The 20000-nt window shown below is 37.7% G+C and overlaps 1 protein-coding gene across 1 annotated transcript in view; it reads left to right on the top strand.

The window, feature by feature from the left end:
* Nucleotides 1–20000, top strand: part of LOC106879755 (U-scoloptoxin(11)-Sm7a) — a 39049-nt gene that overhangs the window by 1400 nt on the left and 17649 nt on the right. The window lies entirely within an intron of this gene.

Here is a 20000-nt window from a genome sequence, read left to right as displayed (position 1 = left end):
TATATATATATATATATATATATCCAAGAAAGTTAGGGTTTGTGAATCCAACCTACTAAGGGATAATATCTATCCAATATACTACTGGAAGAATACCCAATTATTATTACACTAGTGTTTTTTCGTTCCATGGCAATACAATGTCTGCAAGTTGATGAACGCCACCTATTCCCCTCCATTTTCTTATTGCTATATATATATATATGAGTGTGTGTGTATATATATATATAAAGATATATATTTATGTGTATATATATGTATATATGTGTGTGTGTATATATATATATATATATATATATATATATATATATATATATATATATATATATATATATATATATATATATATATATATATATACATATACACATATATATGTGAATACGTGTGTGTGTGTGTGTAATTATGTATTTATACATAATAGCGTGACTGGGATTTCTAGTTTCATCTCTCTCTGACTTATTCAACAAGACCAATTGAATAAGTAGATAAACTAACGGAAAGTGATGAAACTTTAAAGTCCCAGTCAACCCCCAACTGTATAATATATCTTGATTTTACTAAAAGTATTGAGTCCTTTTACATGTCATTGTCCGTTGCTCATAAATTTATGATTGAATAGCCCGAACATTAACACTTAGTGTATGTGTGTGTGTGTGTGTGTGTGTGTGTGTGTGTGTGTGGTGTGTGTGTATGTAAGAATAGTATATAGTATTATACAACTAACTCAAAGAAAACAAAAGAAAGATCTCAACGCCTCTTTATTGTGGTTATAGGAAAGTTCAGTGCCTTTTAGGGACCAGGAATTACATTTTGGATGGGAATCTTAGACACGCACGCACACACTCACATACATACACACTCACAAACACACACATTCAATTACACACCCGTATATAAGTATGTATATACATATATGTATATACATGCATGTATGTATGTATATGTGTGTGTATATATCTATGTGTATATGTATATATTATACACATGTGTATGTATTATATATATATATGCATACTGTATACAAATACATAGAGTATATATGATAGCTACGTATGTGTATCACAGTGACGATGATGATTATAACTGCTACCACCATCACCACCACCACCACCACCACCACCACCAACAACAACAACAACATCAACACCCCTCTGTTTTTGTTACTATCGTCATCAGGTACGCCTCTGTGAGCCAAACGATGGAGCCTTCACGAGTTTTTTTTTATCGATCTGTTAGGAACCACAGTCAAATTTCCATCAGACCATATCTTAACCGCGACCGCATAAAAAAACATGTACGCGGTCGCACGATATGCTAGACATAGCATGTTACATCTCTCTGAAAGTACCATGCCTGAAAAATAAAATCTATAAAAAAAAGAAAAGAAAAAGAAAAGAGGAAATGTTTGGTGATCCAATTCTTGGATACATTGTCTGAAAATTTTGCGTGATGGCCATGGCTGGAATCAGAAGCTAAACAACAGAACAAATCTGCTAATATAGTGTAGTGCACTCGCTGCATGAGGTGACAGTGAAATATGGGTGGTCCAGAACGCGAGAGTCTGTTCTGAATGACTCATGCACCGTAAAATGCAATTGTACAGATATATACCAATGTACATATATGTATGTGTTGATAGATGGATGGCTGAATGCACACTTGTGTAGTATGTACATAAGCATATATGGTTATATGTGTGCGTGTGCGCACGAATCTGTGTGTGTGCGCGCGCGGTCATATATATGTATAAATAAACGAACCATATTCATGGGTCCCAAAACAATATATATATATATATATATATATATATATATATATATATATATATAGAGAGAGAGAGAGAGAGAGAGAGAGATAGGTATAGGTATACATACACACATACATACGTATGAACATTATTTATGTATGTGTGCATGTATATGCCTACGTGTGTGTACATAGCTAGATAGACAAATTGACAGAAAGACAGACAGACAGACAGATAGATAGATAGATAGATAGATAGATAGATAGATAGATAGATAGAGAGACAGAGACAGACAGACAGATTGCTAAACTGAATGCTTATTTCTGTTCTCCTTACCCTTCCATCTCATTCATCCCCACCCTCTCTGTCTCATACTCTCTGACCTGTGTCTTCGCTCTATCCCCATACTATATTAGGTAGGACCTCGCGTTGTGAATCTATCGATACATCTCTATTCTAAACTGCATTGTGTATTTTGTCCAAGCACTTCGATCAACTGATTGTAAACGAGTCATCTCTCGTTATTTTTTGTTTTCATATATTAAACATCTCTACTTTGAATAATATCAGCTGGACTTACTTTTTCTAAGTTCTTCTGACTTACAGTGTATTGTATATAAAATATTGTTTAATTAACTACGATACGTCAAACACACAAATATACAAATTAAGCTAATTACTTATATGCTAGCATAATTTAGAACTGCTTAATAAACAGCTGATCTATGCTATTGACTGGCAAGGGAAGCCTGGTACCTTTTCTCTGAAGAACAACCAACAAACCGTGAAACGCTCCGTCCGAAGACTCCCCTCCCTCCATTTTTTTTTTGTCTGCACATTAGTTATATAGAATGTGCAGACATTCTTATTTAAACCAAAGTGAAGCTTTGTAATGTTTAAATTTATTTTTGTTCTGATTTACATTGCTGTGCATAATATGCAAAATATACATACATCATACAAATATACATTCATACACATCTACATACGCATACACATTTCTCTCTCTCCCTCCCTTTCACTGTGAGTGTAGGTATGTGTTTTTGCATGTGCATGTTGTACTAAATGCATAAGCTGCGCCGTAGTGCAGTGATTATTAGAGACGTGAGAGCAAACAGGCAAAGAGACGAGGCAGCAGACAGACTGGTGGGCTGTCGTGTAGACAGACGACCGTGGAGAGAGAGAGAGAGAGAAAGAGAGAGAAAGAGAAAGATAGAGAAAGAGAAGAGAGAGAGAAAAAGAGAAAGACAAAGAGAGAGTGATAAAGATGGACGAAAGAGGAGGGAGAGAGAGAGAGAAAGAGAGATAAATAGAAAATAATCGCAGGACGATTTGCAATCGTTAGATGATCAACAGAGGTTGTAACTGACAGATTACACTCGCATAAAGACAACACGGACAACAGATGACAGATAATAGATAAAAAGACTGGAGAATATGAGAAAAATACAGAAATGTATATTTACAGACAGGCAGACAGACTGATCGATAATCAATCTAACTGATAGAAATATAATAAGCAAATAGCTAAAATGATACAACTTTAATACAGCGACCCATAACCCCCTTCCTTTAATTCACACTTTATTGACCGAGTCTTCTTATTCCCCTCTTTTCGGTTTCTTCTCTCTCCCTCCGACACCATAGTAAAGTAGCACCCCTCTCTCTCTGCTATTCTCCGTCGTTCTCTCAAGCTCAGCAGGTATCTCTTTTTCATGCACAACCTCACAAATGGTGCGCGCGCGCGTACACTCACACACATGCATACACATGCATACACATGTGTGCATATGTATACGAGAAGAGAGAGAGAGAGAGAGAGAGAGAGAGTGTGTGCGTGTGTGTGTGTGTGTGTGTGTGTGTGTGTGTGTGTGTGTGTGTGAGTGTATCTATGTATGTTATGCAGTTGTCTTCCAGCTTCCTCGTCTTACGATCAAAGCTGACCCGAGGCCATAAACATTTTACCGCTCTTCTCATTTAACCATAATCTTCTACACACCACTATTACCACCACTACCACCACCACCACCACCACTACCACCATCACCACCACCACCACTAACGGCACCGCCGCTGCCACTTCCATCGCCGTCGCGTCTACCATCATATGTTAGAACAGCCCTCTCCACTTTTTTTCAAACCTCTCACATCCTATATTACACTCCCCGCCAACTCGTCTTACTCTCATATTTCTACTATAAATCTATATATGTCACACCATAACATTCGACTCGGAATCTGAATGAACGCTTTTTGTTTGTTTGTTTGTTTGTTTGTTTGTTAGTTTCTACGTGAATGAAATGTCAAGAATTAGATATTATATATTTATAAATAAATAACCTTATCGTTCGTTCGTTGTTTCTATCTTCTCATTTTTCTCTTTTTTCTTTTTCCTCTCTGCTTTTTTCTTTTTCTTGACAGCCTTTTCTGTTTCAGAATTCGCGCGCGTACTTGCATATGCATGTATGTATGGCTGTATGTATGTATGTATGTATGCATGTATGTATGTATGTATGTATGTATGTATGTATGTGTGTGTATGTGTGTGTGTCAGTGTATCTGTATGTAATAAATGTTTGATTGTTTTAACTTTAAATGTTTGTTTGCACGTGAAAAGAGATACATTCAGATGTGTAAGTATACACATAATTATGTCTGTACTCTTCTCTTTGTGTGTGTGTGTACGTATATTTCTGTGTACGCTCCTGCATATCTGTGACTGATTCTGTAAATGTGTGTGCTTCCCTATATATGTGTGCTCGTGTGTGTGTGTGTGTGTGTGCTCCTGTACGTGTGTGTGCTCCTGTACGTGTGTGTGCTCCTGTACGTGTGTGTACGTGCCCCTTGTGCGTAAATGAGATATAATATTTGTGTAAGCATTGTTATTCGTTATTTTCGATATTCAAAGAAAAACATCAAAAACCTGATTTTTCCATATTGGCTTCTCGTGGTTTCCAATCTCTAATTATTAACAAAATACGAACATTCATCATGGCAATATTTCTCTATATCTCATAAAATCATTATTTTTTTTCTTTGATGATGATGATTGAAGATGGTGGTGGTGGTGGTGGTGGTCGTCGTCGTCGTCGTCTTGATAGTGGTGGTGGTGGTGATGATGATGATGATGATGATGATGATGGTGGTGGTGGTGGTGGTGGTGGTGGTGGTGGTGGTCGTCGTCGTCGTCGTCGTCTTGATAGTGGTGGTGGTGGTGATGATGATGATGATGATGATGATGATGGTGGTGGTGGTGGTGGTGGTGGTGGTGGTGGTGGTGGGATGATGGTGGTGGTGATGATGATGACGATGATGACGATGACGATGATGACGATGACAATGATGGTGGTGGCGGCAGAGATGGTGGTGGTGGTGGTGGTGGTGCGGAGGAGGAGAGGAGTATGTTTACAGACCTTTGCGTTCAACGTTCAAAATTTACCGAAGTTATTTTTTGCCACTTTCATCTGTTAAGTGATGAGATCGATTTAATATTCCCACAAAGCACTCCCTAATGTAACTAAGGAAAAAATCAAGTAATTAGAGTAAGAGTAATCCCGGACTAGAAACCAAGAGTTGGGCGTTCATAATCCAATTTCCGTCACCAATACGGTGTCGTATGATTCATGTCATTGCCCATCTTAAAGTTGGTGGCCGTGGATGTTGCTTGACATTGGTCCTCTAGAAAAATTTGCTTGCTCTAAAAAGCTTTCAGCTCCGACACAGATGGTTGCTTTCAGAATTCAGGAGGGTTAAAGATCTTACACGTGTTCGAGAGGTCCTCTTTAGAGCACTGGACAGATTTACTTGTTGAGCCTTTCTCTTATTGGCTCAGGACTCATGAATAATATAACTTCATCACATTTCGATGAGGAGGTCCCACAGGCCCAATGAGTACTTGAAGATGACACAAGTCGAGATACTAGTCTTGTTAAAATGGTTTAGTCCATCTGGCTTACATATAATCCACAGGGTAGGGACAGCGGCACGGGTGTAAGCATGAAAAGTTGTATTAAGAAGTTTACTTCGCATCGGTTTCTGGTATCCTATTGCGTAGCACCTTGGGCAAGTATTTTCTACGACATTGTCAAGTTGCTCAATAACCAGTGAAACAAATTTGATAAACAGAAACTGAATGGAAGCCCGACAGTAGGAGAGTTCCTGTCCTTAGGTGATCAATTTAATCATCTATTGGTTTCACACGGCTCCCGCGGTCAGCGAAAGGGACCAACAACTCAGGCAATCATTCTAGTTACCACAGGCTTGGAAGGCCACGTCATATGTTTGGAATTTTCCAGGTATGGAACTGCATTAAATTCTTTCGGAATTCTGTCAAAAGAAAACTAGTTTTGTAGGAGGGCGGAGTCAGAAAATAATGCAATTTTTATTTTTCGTTGCTCTTTGACTTACATTGGAGATTTGGAAGGTAATGCAAATAAAGATCGCATTACATTTTGACTCACTCTCGTATATCTTTTACTTGATTAAGTCATTAGACTGAGGCCATGCTGGGGCACTGTCTTGAAGATTTCTTTTTTTTTAATCGAATGAATTGACCTGAAAAGTTCCCAGAGGATCCGTTAATTATGATTTTATTCAACATATTTCTCTCTCAGATTCACACACTTATTGCAGCGATCCTTCAGTTTTTGTAAGCCATGTAAAAGAACTCGGAAGGTTGAACCTTCAACTAGGCCTTTCGTAACACCATTAAAGCCAGGAACTTTTCAGCACCACCTCGTGTGTGTGTGTGTGTGTGTGTGTGTTATATACATATTTATATATAATAGAAAGTAAACTGCAAACAAAGTAATTTACAGTCAAGGAAAATGTTTTATAAAGATGATATATATGTTTTTCAACATCTATTCTTTTGTGTTCATTCTTGAATTTATTAGGAGAAAATTCATTGCATCTGCAGAAGATTAACAGCACTGTTTGAACTTTCTGCCGTCCATTCATCCCCGCTCTGTTTGTAATAAAAATGTGTCAAGATCATTGCCAATAATTCAGATACTCTCCCTCCCTTCCTCCCTCCTCATTCTCTCTCTCTCGCTCTCTTAGTTATATTAATGAAAGCATTCCAAGCTTTGATGCTGCGTTTCAATTATTCTCTCGAACACTTTATTCCTATATTTATAGTTTTCCGTCTTTGTAAATATTAGTTTCAAATTTTGGCACAAGGCCAGCAAGCATGGAGGCAGGGAACTGGTCGATGTAATCGACCCCAGTGCGAAACTGGTACTTATTTTATCGACCCCCCAAAAGGATGAAATGCAAGGATGAAAGGATGAAAGGCAAAGTCGACCCCGGCGGCATTTGAACCCAGAACGTAAAGACCGACGAAATACTGCTAAGCATTTTTTCCGGCGTGCTTAGGATTCTGCCAGCTCGCCACCTTCTGACTACTAAAAATTGATTGTGCTTGTAAAGACACCGAAATTCAGCTTGTCTGGGGGTGGGGAGCATCAATTGTAAGGTCAAATCTGACCACCACTAGGCACTGGATGACTTTAGCGAAGATCTACTTTGATATTAGCAATCATATTAGGTTTCTGGTCTTCGGATAACTTTCTCCTTCCCCACAATTGATATCGAAGGCAGTGAAAAGGATCATAGGAGCTGCTCTTCCAGTCCTCTATCTTTACAAATTAAAAGCAATAGCAACAAAAAATCGTCGTTGTTGGCAGCAGTGCAGCACTGTCAAGTTGATGAGTGTTTCATTAGTCTGCAATTTTGAGTTCGACTCATTCCGTTTGTAGAGCTTGGAGAGAAGTAGGTTCCTTTGTTATACTGACCTTCTCTAGATGCACTTCGCGAAGATGAAATCTGCCTTGCTGCCCTTGCAAATGACCACGACATATCTTTTATCTTCTAATTGTTTCAGTCATTGACTGTGGCCAAGCTGGAGCACCGCCTTGAAGAGTTTTTAATCGAACGAATCTACCACAATACATTTTTTAAAGCCTGGCACATCTTCTCTCAGTCTCTTTGCCGAACCGCTAACATACGGGGTGGGGAGCATAAACACACCGATTGTCAAGTGTTGGTGGGGGGACAAACACAAAGACACACATACACACATGCACACACACATGTATGTATATACATACATACATACATACATACATATACATATATATATATATATATATATATATATATATATATATATATATATATATATATATAGTACCCCCCCCCCCAAAAAAAATGAAGAACAAACACAAAAAGCAACAACGCGAAGACGTGGTACCAGACGCTCAGGGAAGGAAAGAAAGATGGTTTAACGTTTCGAGTACAGCTCTTCTTCAGTAACAGAAGGAAGTCCAGTAGAAAAGGAAGACGGAGGGAAAAAAAGTCGCCAACGATTCATATGTGGTTACATTTTGAAAAACTGTACGATTAGCTTCTTTCAGTTTCCGTTTACCAAATCTATTCACAAGGCTTTGGTCGCCCCGACACTTGTTCAAGGTAACACATAATGGACTGAACCGGGAACCATGTGGTTGGGAAACAAACTTCTAACCATACAGACACGCTGGCCTCTGTGAATGAGATTACGACAAATTTGAGAATACGAATTTCACTGCGATGGTCTTTGTTACACGTGATGATTTTTAAGAATATGTAGTGTTGGATGGTAGAGACTGAGGTTTCTTGCTAGATTCTATCATACCCATGCACCCACAAATTCACATTATTGCTTATATAGCATTGCATACTTATAAAGTTGTCTGTTTGCAATTTATTACAACTTATTTATAGATGTCCAGGATGTTATTTAACCTTGGGTCAGCTGAGTAGATAGTCAGCCGAATAATTTAGAGTCTTTATTGTCCAACCGGAGTTCTAGATGTGATCAACCTGTCTTCTTTTCTAGCATAATATATCCGTGACTGAATTGTCCAGTATATTCATTCCTTTTTAAGGGGGTTAGGGGAACGTTTGACGGAAACTTGGCTGCTCTTTCTTGATGTTCAAGCAACCGCTTTGAGGCTTTCTTGACTTGTTACTTGTAACGTTTTTACACATACAAACAACATAAGTTGTCATTGGTCAATTTGCCTTGTATCACCAGCAAATAACCCTGATAAACAGCAAGACAGCAGCTTACATCGATGAGACACTGGTTCCAAAAGAAGTGAAAACGGCAGTCTAATTTTTTTATGAAATTGCTTCCTGAGACAGCACCATCTAACCAGCCTAGAGTGTGTTGCTCGGTTATTAAATTAGAACAATTTCAACCATTATCGCATTTTTTAAAAATCTATTTCCAAACGCAATATAGTACTTTTCAATACAATATGTTTTTTAAATATTTTCTAAAATGGTCCTATACCTGTTACGTGTTCAGTTCCTCATTTTTCTCAGTTCCAAGTGAGAGCCTCTGCGTTATTGTTCGACCTGCTAGAATTAGTAGGAAAATTTCCTCAAATTACACCTTGCTGTGTTTTAAAAAACGGGATGGGGACGGACTGGATGCATGTAGTTTTTACTCAAGTGGCACAGCAAGAGCCCTGGAAGAAAAATATTTTTGGCGCCTCTCATCTTAATTAACATACATAATAGACCAGATGAAATTTGACCCACCTGCACACCTGCACCCGTCGGAGACATTTCCCCATCTCTTGTTACGCCTCTGTTAGATACACTATGTCTTTGGAAAATGCATGATGGCCACGGTTGGAACATGTTTACTGATTTTGCCGTATACCACTTTCAGTAGCCCTTCCCTAATGTATCAATGATAGAATGTCTACATACCACTGAAGGAATCTTGACATGCACGAAATAGCAGTTAATACGGTCCTGAATTCCCTATACAGAGGGGGGGGGAAACAGATGGTCGTGACTAGAGAGCCTTTGATCATAAATGTGCTCAGTCAGAGTTGTTGTTGTTGGCACTCCGTCGCTTACGACGTCGAGGGTTCCAGTTGATCCGATCAACGGAACAGCCTGCTCGTGAAATTAACGTGCAAGTGGCTGAGCACTCCACTGACACCTGTACCCTTAACGTAGTTCTCGAGGATATTCAGCGTGACACAGTGTGACAAGGCTGACTCTTTGAATTACAGGCACAACAGAAACAGGAAGTAAGAGTGAGAGAAAGTTGTGGCGGAAGAGTACAGCAGGGTTCACCACCATCCCCTGCCGGAGCCTCGTGGAGCTTTAGGTGTTTTCGCTCAATAAACACTCACAATCAGAGTTAACCTGGGATTAAATAACAATAATGATAGTAATTACAACAACAAAAGGTATGCATAATCAAGACTGACCTGGAGCTAAGCAATAACAACAACAACAATAACACATCTTGATTTCAAGGAACACAGATTCATGAATGGAGAGGGTAAGAGGTCAAACAATTTAAAAAGTAGCTGGTTTGTAGCTTATCAGTAACATTGTACTTTGACCCCGACCTGCACACTTGATTCTTAAATTGTTCGGCCCACTTAAGCTAAAAGTAGATACCGTAAGAAAGAGACAAGAATGTCGCTACAAATGGTCGCAGGAGTATAAATTAGGATTTATGAATGTTGGCACAAATGGAGCCGAGGCGGATGGAAAAGTCGATCATATCGACCTGAGCATATAACTGATACTGATTTTATCGATCCTAGAAGGATGAAAGGCAAAGTGAACTTCAGCAGGAATTGAACTCAGAAAGAAAGAGAATGCAACTAAAAAGCAATAGTGTACGTATTGATTTCTAAAGTAGACACAAAATCTCAAATTTGTCGGCAAGATTTAGTCGATTAAATTTATCTAGTATTTTGATTGGTAGAAAATATTGACAAGCTTTTCTGTTCGCTGTTTGTGTTGCCTTCAATTCTTCTTACAGGTATAAACTGAACGCGGATAGTGGCTTACGACAGGTTCGTTTGTCCAAAACAACACTTCTTGGAGACGGAGGTTTCTGTGCCGCTTTAACACTCAATGAATGAAAAGAATTTCCGTTTGTCACACATCATTTGTCTTACCTTGTTTAGAATGAAGTTGTTCTTTCGTTATTGGTGAAAAGAAGATTAAAAAAAAAAAGCAGTGACAAAAAAAATCAATAAATTCAAAAGATTATCAAAATTTCCTAACGTACAGCGTGTGTCGTGTTTTACACAAACGATGAAACTATATGAATTGCAATTAAGATTCGTGAGTTCGGTACAAATTCTTTCTTCTACCAGAGCGTTATTTTTAACAATAATACTTTGAGACAATCAATGAATATCGATCAAAATTTAATGTCAATAAAAACAATCATATACAATGCAAGTCTAACAAGCCAGATCAATATGGAATCGTTCAGAAAAAAAAAAAAAACTCATTTACGTATAGAAAAAAGAAAAAAAGAAATGAGTACTGGGATAGATTTGGTGATAACGCTTTCCTCTTTGGTTATCTGGGACGGTTGGCACATTGATAAGCCCTTTCAAATTCTGTGTTACCCGACAAAGCCTATAGACAGTTAAATAAAGGTACCGGGTTGTAGGTAAAAGAGTTTATTTCTAGGAATTCGATACAAATGAATCCAAATATCCTGTCCTTTGTTATTCAATAATTCCAATAATACTGATTTCTAACTTGGAGCACAATATCTCAAATTTGGCAAGGTGAGTATAGTCAACTATATCGTTGCCAGTAATTGATTGGAACTTATTTATCGACTTTTGAAGAATGAAAGGCAAGTTTGAACTCACAGCGTAAATTGTTTTAAATAAATAATATTACGAGGCATTTTGGCCTTGTGGTATTATTTATTTACTAAGGCAGTGAGCTGGCAGAAACGTTAGCACTCCGAGCGAAATGCATAGCGATATTTCGACTGCCGTGACGTTCTGAGTTCGAATTCCGCCGAGGTTGACTTTGCTTTTATCCTTTCGAGGTCGATAAATTAAGTACCAGTTAGGTACTGGGACTCGATGTAATTGACTTAATCCATTTGTCTACCCTTGTCTGTCCCCTCTATGTTTAGCCCCTTGTGGACAATAAAGAAATAAGAAACGTTAGCACGCCGGGTGAAATGCTTAGCGTTATTTCGTCTGTGTTTACGTTCTGAGTTCAAATTCCGCCGAGGTCGACTTTCATCCTATCGGAGTAGATAAATTAAGTACCAGTTGCGGACTGGAGTCGTTCTAATCGACTAGCCTCCTCCCACAAAATTTCAGGCCTTGTACCTATAGTAGAAAGGATTATTTATTTACTGCTGATTTATTTATTTACTGCTGATTTTGTCAAACCATTTCCTAACTTTCTTTCTGCATCTCAAGGAGGAACCCTCGGTCAACGCACAAGAAATAATAGTCAGATCTCTTATCGTTTACTTGCTTCAGATATTAGACCTTGGTCATGCTGGAGCACCGCCTTGAAAAGATTTTAGTACTTACTTTTTTCGTGAAACCTGATACTTATTCTATCTGTCTCTTTTGTCGAACTGCTAAGTTACGGGAACGTAAACACACCAGCACCGGTTGTCAAGCAGTTGTGAGGGACAAACACATACATAAAGGCACACACACATATGTATATATTCAATGGGTTTCTTTCAGTTTCCGTCTACCAAATCCACTCAAAAAACTTTGGTCAGCCCGAGGCTATAGTTGAAGACACTTGCTAAGGTGCCACGCAGTGGGACTGAACCCAGAATTATGTGGTGGGGGAAGCAAACGTTTTACCACATAGCCACATCTGCGGTCATAACTTTTACAAAAGAACAAGTTGAATAAATGTAGTTCTGGATTTCCTGCATGTCAAATAAAAGACATGATAGTCATGGCTGGAATGCGTTTGATCCTCGGTATACTCAGAGTTGACATGGAGCTAAACAATAACTCCTACATCAACTCCTTCCTTTAATGTCCTTGATATGTATGATGATTGAATAATAACACCGTATTATGTCAAGGATGTTGCAGACGATAGAGAGCTAAGTTATGCATTATTTGTTACTTAATTATCCCGATTTCAAATCTAACCACAAATGACTTTGCATTTCATGACTCTATGGTCGATAAAACCAGATGCAAATGATATACAGAATTCGATTCTTCCTTTGCAAATAAAATGAAATAAATGAACAAAATAAAACAAAATAAAAATAGGAACGGGTCTTGTGAAAAAGTGTCAAGAAAAAAGAAAAAAAAGATAGGAAATCATTGTTTGATCTTAAGTTAGAACTGATGTTTCAATTTCAATAACATCAAATATGGAAGAAGAAGAAGAAGAAGAAGAAAAAAAATGCTAAAAACCGAAATAAAAATTTCAAACGAAAAAGAAATGAGAATAAATCACAAATTTATTCTGAACCTAAAATAACAAGAGATCAATTCACACCGATGTATAAATAATTCCTGACGCCGTCGAACTAATAAAACAAACAAATGAACAAATAAACAAACATAAAAGCAAACATAACACACACACACACACACACACACACACACACACAGTGATAATGCCATACACGTATCGATCAATCAGTTCAATAGTGATCGAGCCAACTAAAATGGTGGCCATCAACGAGTGTTGCGCCAAGGGTGGTTTGTTTACAAGATCAATAAGTGACGATCTAGACTTGCACATATACAAAGACTCACACATACACACACACATGCACGCATGCACACATACATGTGTGTGTGTGCGTGTGTATTTCTGTGTGTGTGTGTGTGTGTGTGTGTGTGTGTGTGTGTGTGTGTGTGTGTTTATAAGGGAAAAATTCATACCTTGAATGTTTTAATAACAAAATTACTCGTTGCCAAGAATCATCAGAAATAAGCTAACTTGCACACACACATGTGTCTATGTGGACCAATGTGTGCGTTTGTGTATGTGTGTGTATATATATATATATATATATATATATATCCTATACGTGTGTGTGTGTGTGTGTGTTTGCTCGCGTGCGGCTTTGTTTTGGGTTTTGCTGCTCATTTGGTGCTGTTTTGGTTTCTTTTTCTTTTTTTTACACTGTTATTTAATAATGGTTATGGAATTGATTCCAATGTTGTTGTTTTTTCTCTTGGTGGGGGTGAGAGGTTTGTCAGAGTGTTATGTTAATTGTTATTTTATTGAGAAGCTCCTTCCTACATAAATAAATATATAACTAAATAAATAAACAAATATAATACACGTTTCTGCGTCAACTAACGCTATTTTAGGTGTGAGTTCCGGCTTGTTTGTTAAGGCCTGTTATGTATGTATGTATGTAAGGTTCTGGTGTCTGGTTTTGTGTTTTCTCTGCAGTCATACTCGATGCACCTATTATTACCGGATCTGTTTGTATTTTTCACTACCTCCGTGCTTCGTTAACTTTTTGCGATCTCTTTGTGATCAATATTTCGGTTAAAGAAATAACGGAATAAAAACTACAAAATTTCAAAAAATGGTGTTTGTTTAACAGAATTGATAAAGTAACGGATGAAAAGCGGTGTACGGTTTTTTACATCTTTATTCTGAGTTCAAATCCCGTCGGAGTCGACTTTGTTTTACATTTTTTTTTATCGAGAGTATATATATATATATATATATATATATATATATATATATATCTTCATGTATTCTTTTACTTGTTTCACTCATTTGACTACGGTCATGCTGGAGCGCAGCCTTTGAGTAAAACAAATCGGCCACAAGATTCATTCTTTTTGTGAGCCTAGTACTTATTCTATCGGTCCCTTTTGCCGAACTGCTAATTTACGGGGACGTAAATACAGCAATATCGGTTGTCAAGCGATGGTGGCGGTGGGGAAACAAATAGAGACACACAAAAATATATATACATACATACACACACACACACACACACACACACACACACACACACACACACACACACACACACACACACACACATATATGTATATATATATATATATATATATATATATATATGACGAGCTTCTTTTCAGTTTCTGTCTACCAAATCCACTCATATATATATATATATAGTAAATATTGTGATGTTGGTGTAATAGAGTGTAATCTCCGCTTCAGAAAAACAAAAACAAAAAAAGTCTTCTACAAAGAATGTTTTTGGTTAAAATAAGGAAATGAGAAATATGCATGGTACAGATTATCCATCGTATCAGCAGAGCCCCAAGCAAACAAAATATCTTGCGATATATATCCTTTATATTTCTTGACATTCGTCTTCACATATAATGATGCTTTCATCAATCTCTATATATTGATCATAGTTTGGGATGCAACAGTTATCTTCAAATGCCTGACGATGCTAAAGCACCTTCGTTGCTTTCGATATGAAACGTCTTGTAAAGATATAAGTAAACACTGAGATTACAAGGTAACACATTCAAAGGCGGAGAGCTGGGACAGTCATTAGCTTGCCGGACAAAGTGCTTATCAGCGTTTCTTCTATCTTTGTGTTTTGACTTCAATTTCTATTGAAGTAGACTTTACTTTTCATCCCTTCGAGTGGGGGGGGGGGGATCGATAAAATAATATGTAGTAGCCAATACAAAACAATGCAAGCTGCAAACGTTAATAACACAGCTCGATGGTTAACACTGTTAGCTGGTATTTCGAGTCTGGACTCCTTCTTCAGAAAATTTTCGGAGAAAAGCTGTTGATAGCTGATGTCTATGTAATGTGGTATGTCTGTGTGTGTGTGTGTGTGTGTGTGTGTGTGTGTGTGTGTGTGTGTGTGTGTGGAGGACTGCTTTGCGTTACTATAGCACCTAGTCAGCTGCGTGCAATTCAGATCTGTTATGAATTACCGGGCTGTACTTGTTAATTAAAATAACTTCTTTTGTTCTTTATTATATGTATTATATAGGCAGGTCTATAAAGCATACGTATTTGCGCTACAATTCACATTTTCTTAAAAAAACAAAACAACAAAAGTCTGAAGAATATTTCTCTAAGAAAGTTGGGATCTTTTTTAAAACGGGGGCCACATTTTTCATTAACGAAACACTTTGAAACTTGGAACACTGGTAGAATGTGTCATATAAAACATCTTTTTCTCTTAGTCTTCTTTTAAAAAAAAGAAATCCATAAATTATTCCATGTTAAAGTTGTCGTATTTCTGTAATTTCAACCAATCACTGACGTCCATTCAGCCGATATACATTAAGTGCCGACTACATAAACAAACGATTCTGAAACAATTAATCCTAACCCTAACCCTAACTCTAACCCTAACCCTAACTCTAACCCTAACCCTAACCCTAGGGTTAGGGTTAGGGTTAGGGTTAGGGTTAAAGCAAATTTAAAATGAAAAAAGCAAATAAAACGAAGAATCGTTTGTTTATGTAGTCGGCACTTAATGTATATCGACTGAATGGACGTCAGTGATTGGTTGAAATTATCGAAATAAGACAATTTTTTACATGAAATAAATTCGAATACAAAAATATTTTTCTGTTCTATAACACAAAATAGATAAGTATACAAAGTTTGAAAGTCTTTCCGTACCAAAAACACTACGTAAAACATTAATGAAAAATGTGGCCCCCGTTTTAAAAAAGATCCGAAAGTTGTCAAAGTTGATCGTAGTATGCTATTTGCTAAAATGGGTCACAACGATCAGAGCTTGGAAACCACCTCGTTAGGGTGTTGTTAACTGTCACATGTGTGATGAATGACCATGAGATCGCATCTCCCGAGGTACAAGTCCGGGCGAGGTTGTTTATGGAAGACCAGCAGTTGCCCATGCATACCAGCCTCCTCCCCTCTCCATGCCACCGATGTTGTTCAAGGGAAAATGTAAGGCACCAGTGACGTCGCAACTCGTTTCTGCCGCTGAATGAACTGGAGCAACGTGAAATAAAGTGCCTTGCTGAAGAACACAACACAACACAGCCCGGTCCGGAAATCAAATTCACTACGTCTTGATTGTGTGCACGGCGCTCTAACCACTGAGCTATGCGCCTTCATACGCCCACATACGCACACATACATGTGTGTGCAGATGAGTGGAAATAAGGCACCTGAAGTTGTACTGATTGATATGAGTGTTTGAAAGGAAAAAAATATAAAACAGAGATGAAAGTGAATAATTCCAATTGTCTACTGGCATCCACTGGACAGCATTTGCTCTTCGTCTCTTACTTCGCTATTTTTAGTTAGCAGCCAAGGCATATATTGATCCTGTGTTACGATAATGAAGCCTAATGGTTTTTTTAATCAAAAACTTTCATGCATGCTTGCTTTTAGTCTCTCTGTTTCAACTAGAAACTGACCATATTTCTAATTTGCATCTCCATTTCCTCTCATTAATGACATTTTTTACGCAATTGGTTATTCTGTGTGAGGTAAGAAACTTGTTTCCCAACCACATGGTTCCGTGTTCAGTCACACTCCGTGGCATCTTGGGCAAGTGTCTTCTGCTATAGACTCAGGCCGACCAAAGCCTAGTGAACAGATTTAGTTGACGGAAACTGAAAGAAGCTCGTCGTATATACGTGTGTGTGTGTGTGTGTGTGCGCGCGCGTGCGCGTGCATGCGTGTCTTTGTGTCTGTCTTTGTCCCCACCGCAACCGCTTGACAACCAGTGTTGGTGTATTTATGTCCTCCGTAAAGTAGCGGTTCGACAAAAGAGACTGATGGAATAAGTATTAGGCATTAAAAAAATTAGTACTAGGGTCGATTTGTTCGACTAAAACCCTGCAAGGCGGTGCCCCAGCATGACCTCAGTCAAATGACTGAAACTAGTATAAGAAAAAAAGAAGATAAAAGATTGCTTCTCTCCTGTGTCTATCTATCTATCTATCTATCTATCTATCTATCTATCTATCTATCTATCTATCTATCTATTCTTTTACTGGTTTCAGCCGCTGGGGCACCAGAGAGAGAGAGAGAGAGAGAGTGTGTGTGTGTGTATATGTGTTAGGTGTGATGTACAGAATTGAATATTGAGAAAAAAAGTCAGAATTTTGGAAAAAAGTCCTTTTATTTCTTCATTCTTATAATTATTAGCGCTTTCGTTCCTTGCAAGAACTTGTCAAATACAATTTTGTGAATGTACAAACAGCTTGTTCATTTATATAAAACAGATGTTTGCGGGGGGAGGGGATGTTTAGAAGAGAACATTGTTTTTTTTTGGGGGGGGGGGTTCCAAGACAATGGAGATGGATAGATAGATAGATAGCCAGACAGATAGACAGATGTGTAGAGGGAAAGAGAGAGAGAGGGGTATCCACTTTCCTATTCACCATTCATTCATTTATTTAATTATTTTTTTCCTTTACCATTGTATTGGAATGAGTTTAGGGATGGTGACAACTTAAAAAAAAAAAAAAACAGGTGTAGTTTGGTCATCACTGAAATTCTTTTTGCTTTCTTTCTATCTTTCTTCTTTTTCTGCTTTTTCTTCTTTTTTCCCTTTCTTCTTTCCTTCCTTTTTCCCCCTTTCTTTTTCTCCTCTTTGAGTTATATTTAGAATATACCCCTTGCAAACATTCATTTTTGGAGGGGATTTTTTGATAAAGTGTCGTTCTGCAGGAAAATACATTAGTATAATATTTGCAATTTAACAATTTGAAAAATCAATCAGTAAATAAAATAAAACGAATATATATATATATATACACATACACACACACACACACACACACATATATATACGTAAAGCTACATTTCTGAACATTTGTAGAGATGAGCCACATTTGGAATAAAGAATTCAAATTCTCCATTTTACCTTCGAACATTCAATTTTAGGGAGGATTCCTTGATGAAGTGTGTGTGTGTGTGTGTGTGTGTGTGTGTGTGCGTGCGTACGTGTGTACGTGTGTGCGTGAGTGTGTGTGTGTGCGTGCGTGTGTGTGTGCATGTTTCTGTGTGTGTGTGTGTGTGTGTGTGTGTGTGTGTGTGTGTGTGTGTGTGTGTGTGGTTGGGAATATGTCCATGTTTATACTGTGTAACTTTGATCACGTCTCTTTCAATTCCATGATTTTGCGTTAGAGAACATTAGTATAACACTGCTTTTCTTTCAATCGTTCAATTTTGGAGAGAATTTTTTGATGAAATGTAGTTCCATTGCTTTTCGGTATTGCGGATCGTCCCGTGCACATTTGTAAAAGGGAAAAGTTTTGAATTTTCTGTCGCCGCATATTTCCAGATGCTTACTTAATGGAATCTTGCGTAATTCTTCTTGTCGGATATGTTGCCTGTGCTGTCTTGCATGTTGGCAGAGGGAATTATTTGTTTCGCCAATGTAATTTTCTTTGCAGTTTGGGCAGGTAATGCACTATATGAGTTTTTGCGTTTTGCAGCTCATATCTGCATATATATATATATGTGTGTGTGTGTGTATGTATATATATATATATATATATATATATATATATATATATATATATATATATATATATATATATAGATAGATAGATAGATAGATAGATAGATAGATAGATAAATAGATAGATAGATAGATAGATAGATAGATAGATAGATAGATAGATAGATAAATAGATAGATATCCAGTTTCATTGGCAAGGTATGGGTCGACACGAGATCGTTGAAAGTGGCATTTGCTTAAGATGTGACGCAATGGGATCGACTGTAACCATTCGGCTATGCAGTTCCTACATAAACAAAATTTCCCCTTCTTCTCTTCTCAAATGGAATTAGTCTTAATTGTCATTTGGTAATTATGACGCATCCTCGAAAAGCAGAAATGGTGTTGATAAATAAAGAATTTCTGTCGTATTCTATTTAATATGTCTGTATTAAACAGACAATTAATTAGCGAGTGGTAGAAATGATCGAACAGCTTGGACACGCATCATCGAAACCGACAGAGATCCTTTATTTTACACACACACACAAACACCCCCCCCCCCACACACACACACTCCAAAATAATATTTCTGTACCCAATATGGCTATTTAATAATCTACACTCCCGAGCAATACAAAGAAGGCTTACACAGCCTACGCAATTAGAGGAACTTTCCAGGTGCAAGCATTCAGACTGCCTATAGCAAACGAGAAAGACCACTACATTATATATATTTATTAAGGGCGGCAAGCTGGCAGAATCGTTAGAGTGTCGAACAAAATGCTTTGCTGTATTTCTTTCGGCTCTTGGCGTTCTGAGTTCAATTCCCTTTCATTCTTCCTGGGTATGTAGAAGAAATCCCCGTCTCTCAAAATTGCTGGCCTTGTGCCTTAATCCGAAACACGATGTGTCTATCATTTTGTTTATGTAGGAACTGTATAGCCGAATGGTTACAGTCGATCCCACTGCGTCACATCTTAGGCAAATGCCACTTTCAACGATCTCGTGTCG

The sequence above is a fragment of the Octopus bimaculoides genome, chromosome 10, assembly GCF_046866305.1.
Source record: "Octopus bimaculoides isolate indiv1 chromosome 10, ASM4686630v1, whole genome shotgun sequence".
In the NCBI taxonomy this organism is placed as follows: domain Eukaryota; kingdom Metazoa; phylum Mollusca; class Cephalopoda; order Octopoda; family Octopodidae; genus Octopus; species Octopus bimaculoides.
The sequence above is the reverse complement of the archived record's forward strand: the minus strand, read 5'-3'. Positions and strand labels throughout refer to the sequence as shown.